This window comes from Triticum aestivum, chromosome 5B, assembly GCF_018294505.1.
Source record: "Triticum aestivum cultivar Chinese Spring chromosome 5B, IWGSC CS RefSeq v2.1, whole genome shotgun sequence".
Classification (NCBI taxonomy): Eukaryota; Viridiplantae; Streptophyta; class Magnoliopsida; order Poales; family Poaceae; genus Triticum; species Triticum aestivum.
This window is the reverse complement of record NC_057807.1, coordinates 465,750,676-465,755,063: the sequence shown is the minus strand read 5'-3', so window position 1 is coordinate 465,755,063 and position 4,388 is coordinate 465,750,676. Positions and strand designations below refer to the sequence as shown.

Below are 4,388 nucleotides of genomic sequence, written 5' to 3'. Positions count from 1 at the left end.
GTACGCGCTCGCGGCTGGAGCATGGGGAGCGGCGAACATCGCCTGCTGGTGTGGAGTGCCGGGGCGGGGGCCGAGCACGCCAGCCCCCGGAGCACGCCACAGCATGGGCCAGGCTTGTACGAGCCCAGTCCAGGAGTTGGCTCCTGGAGCAGGAGCAGGAAGACCGCCCGGGCGTGGGACGCCAGACGGGGCCGAGGGAGAGCCGCCTCCACCACCACGACCGCGGCGGCGCTGGCGGCCACGTCCACGCGAGGTGCCGGTGTCGGAGGAGGGCGGGGACGGCGTCGGTGGCGAGGCAGGTGGGGGCAGAGGAGGAACGCCCGCGCCGCGCCCGGCGACCAGGGCGTGCGCCCCCTGCTGGCGCGCACTCTGTTCGGCACGAAGTTCCTCAAGCAGGAGGAAGGAGCGCGCCTGAAGAAACGAGGGAAGCAGGGTCCGCGCCGTGAGGTGCGGGATGGCCCCGTGGTACTGGCGCCCGAGCCCGCGGAGGAGATGGAAGAGTTGCTGAGTGTCGTCCACGGGCTGGCCGAGATCACGCAGCTGGTCGGTGTACGACTTGAGCTTCTTGCAGTAATGCATGATGGTCATGTCGCCTTGCACGACGGCGGGGTACTCGGCGTCGACGTAGACGGCGCAGGCAAGTTGATTGTCGCGGAAGATGCCGTCGATGGCCGCCCACACGGTGAGCGTCGTGTCTTCGTTCTGCATCACGGCGTCGAGGAGGTCCGGCGCGACGGTGGTGTTGAGCCAGTGAAGGACGGCATGGTCGGCCATCACCCACTCGGGATCGTCGGGGCGCTGGACGGCGTCGGCGTCGACGTGGTCGCGTAGCCCGAACATGCCAATGACCGTGTCAAAGTGGCGGCGCCACTGCGCGTAGTTGCCGGCGAGGAGATCCAGAGTGACAGGCACGTGCCGGCGGATGTTGATCGTCTGCAAGACCGGCGAGGGGAGAGTAGTGACTGGCGGCACGACGACGGTTGGCGGCGAAGCGGCAACCAGCACGGCGGGCAGGATCGCAGGAGGAGGTGGGACAGGGGCGACGGGAGCGGCAGGGCCGTCAGGTGCAGGAGGAGGAGGAGCATCGCCGATGGCAGCGGAAGAGGGATCGAGGACCGGAGCAAAGGGATTGATCGGGTCAGGGGTATCTGATACCATGTTTGAGGGAGAAGCAATGAGACTCAACGCACATTCATTAGCTCATCGGCTGGGGTTAATATACAGATTACAGAAGGCCACAGCCGAGGCGATCGTGCGCCACTACACACTGATCGTGTCCCACGATCACACGCACTCACATGTACGGCGTATATACAGTGTACTCTAACACAAATATGATGCCTCACAAAAATAAAGGAGATGGACCTATTATGATCTTGGGTGATGGTTGTTGGGTTAAGAGTGTGCGTTATGTTTTCTCTCTCGTTACAACGCATGGGCTCTCTTGCTAGTGACAAACCTAAAACTTCAATATTTTACGAGTAGAACGTAAGGAGGACGCGCTGTCAGGGTTGAGTTTTTTTTGACGGGTCTGTCAGGGGTTGAGTTTGCAGCGCCGGGTTGTCCCAACCCCCGAGTCCCAAACCGTGTTCATGTTTGTTTCGGACCCTTTTCTCCTATTTTACGCGCAAAAGTTCTTCCCGAAAAAGAACCTGAACGGCGGTACTACGAGACTCGATCGAGCGCCACGACTCCACGAGACGCTCGTGTGCTCGACCGATCTGCCCCGCCCCTCGCGCGGCCTCCTTCCACCGGCCCCCTATTATCCCTCTCCTCCCGACACCCTAACCCTAGCACAAACACCAGCGACCGGCCATGGCGCTCACCACCCGCAGAGGCGGCGGCGCGGACCAAGCGAGCCTCGGCTTCCTCACGAACCGCGACACGGAGGTCAGGCTCCCCCGCGCGACGCGGGTGAAGAACAAGGCGCCAGCGGGGGTCCAGATCACCGCCGAGCAGATCCTCCGGGAGGCCCGGGAGAGGCAGGAGCCCGAGATCCGCCCGCCCAGGCAGAGGATAACGCCCAGGAGCTCGCGGACTACCGGCTCGGCGAGCGCAAGAGATTCGAAGGCCTCGTCACTCGCGGGGGCATCCCGGCGTGGGTCAAGTATGCTCGGTGGGAGGAGGGGCAGGGGGACCTCGCCCGGGCTCGCTCCGTCTACGAGCGCGCCCTGGACCTGGACGCCGCCCGCCGCGACCACGCGCTGTGGCTCAAGTACGCCGAGTTCGAGATGCGCAGCCGGTGCGTCAACCACGCGAGGAACGTCTGCGACCGCGCCGTCTCGCTCCTCCCCCGCGTCGACCAGCTGTGGCACAAGTACATCCACATGGAGGAGCTGCTTGGCGCCATCGCCAATGCTCGCCTGCTCTTCGAGCGCTGGATGGGATGGCGTCCGGACATTGCTGCCTGGAGCTCGTACATCAAATTTGAGCTGCGGTATGGGGAGGTTGAACGTGCAAGGGCGATCTATGAGCGCTTTGTCACCGAGCACCCACGGCCCGACACGTTCGTCCGATACGCCAAGTTCGAGATGAAACATGGAGGAGTAGAGCGGGCGCGGCGCGTGTATGAGCATGCATCGGAACAGCTTGTGGATGATGAAGACGTGGAGGTTGTGTTTGTAGCATTTGCTGAGTTCGAGGAACAACGCCGGGAGGTGGAGCGGGCTCGTGCGATATACAAGTATGCACTTGACAGAGTGCCGAAGGGCAAGGCTGAGGACCTTTACAGGAAGTTCCTGGCATTTGAGAAACGATTTGGTGACCGTGAGGGGATTGAGGAAGCCATTGTGGGCAAGCAAAGGTTCCAATATGAAGATGACGTGAGGAAGAACCCCCTCAATTACGACTCATGGTTCGATTACATCAGGCTGGAGGAGAGCGCTGGTAATAAGGACAGGATAAGGGATGTGTACGAGAGGGCTATCGCAAACGTTCCCCCTGCACAAGAGAAGCGGTACTGGCAGACATATATATACCTTTGGATAAACTATGCTCTGTATGAGGAACTTGATGCACAGGACATGGAGAGGACCGGGGAGGTCTATAGGGCGTGTCTGAAACTCATTCCGCACAAGAAGGTTACATTTGCGAAGTTGTGGCTGATGGCTGCGCAGTTTGAGATAAGACAGAAGAACATGAAGGCTGCACGCCGGATTCTCGGCAATGCAATAGGTATGGTGCCCAAGGGGAAATTATTCAAGGAGTACATTGAGATCGAGCTTCACCTCGGCAGTTTCGACCGCTGTAGAACTCTATATGAGAAGTATATTGATTGGTCTCCAGCAAACTGTTATGCCTGGAGGAAGTATGCTGAGCTCGAAAAGAACCTTCACGAGGCTGACCGCGCTCGATCAGTATATGAGCTTGGTATCGCACAGCCATCCCTTGATACGCCTGAGGTTCTTTGGAAGGAGTACTTGCAGTTTGAAATTGATGAAGGTGAGTTTGGTAGGGCAAGGGAACTCTACGAGAGACTGCTTGATAGAACAAAGCATCTGAAGGTATGGATCAGCTACGCCGAATTCGAGGCCTCGGCTGGCTTGGCAGAAGACAATGGAAGTGAGGTGAATAAGAATGATGTTGGTTACCAGGAACAGCAGATCGAGCGGGTCCGGATGTGTCGAGCTGTCTTTGAAAGGGCATTCGACTATTTCAGGACCAATGCTGCAGAGCTAAAGGAAGAAAGAGCAATGCTCCTGGAAGAATGGCTCAAAAAAGAGTTGGGTTTTGGTGATCTTGGTGATGTCGCCCTAGTGCAGAAGAAGGCGCCAAGGAAAGTGAAGAGGAAGAGACCACTGCCCACAGACGATGGCTCCAAAATTGCGTACGAGGGGTACGTTGATTATATCTTCCCTGATGAAGTCACGCCGGCGTCGAACCTCAAGATATTGGAAGCTGCTTACAATTGGAAGGAGAGAAGACTGTTTGATCGACATGTTGAGTTTCACAATTAATCTAGATAGTTGTAGGATTGCAACTTGGAAACAGTACGTAGACATCATTCTGTTGGTTGCCAATTGTCATTTCTTACTCTTATTCCTGTAGTCTCAGTTTGAATGTTTGTTGATTGATATTCCTGCTGTATTCAGTTTCACCATTTAATCTAGATCAGAAGGATTACCATTTGACATAACGTTAATTAACAGTACTGCTATAGGCTCTGAACCGTATTCAAAATTCAAATGTGAGACGTGAACACTCTGCAGATATTCACTTTCAAAGTCGCCTGAATAGGTTGGAGTTTACAGTGGCCGCTTGATGGTATTGTGTCCATGCGCGTCCAAACCCTGACTGACATCCGGATTAAGAACACACAAGAGACACTATTAAGTGGAAGCACGAAGCGTCAGGAATGTACTCTGCCAGTTCTGCATATAAGGCTCAAT

At 56.8% G+C, this 4,388-nt stretch overlaps 1 pseudogene; it reads left to right on the top strand.

Annotated features, from left to right (window-relative positions):
• Nucleotides 1-1,671: 1,671 nt before the first annotated feature.
• On the top strand, nt 1,672-4,096 carry LOC123112517 (crooked neck-like protein 1; annotated as a pseudogene).
• Nucleotides 4,097-4,388: the final 292 nt, after the last annotated feature.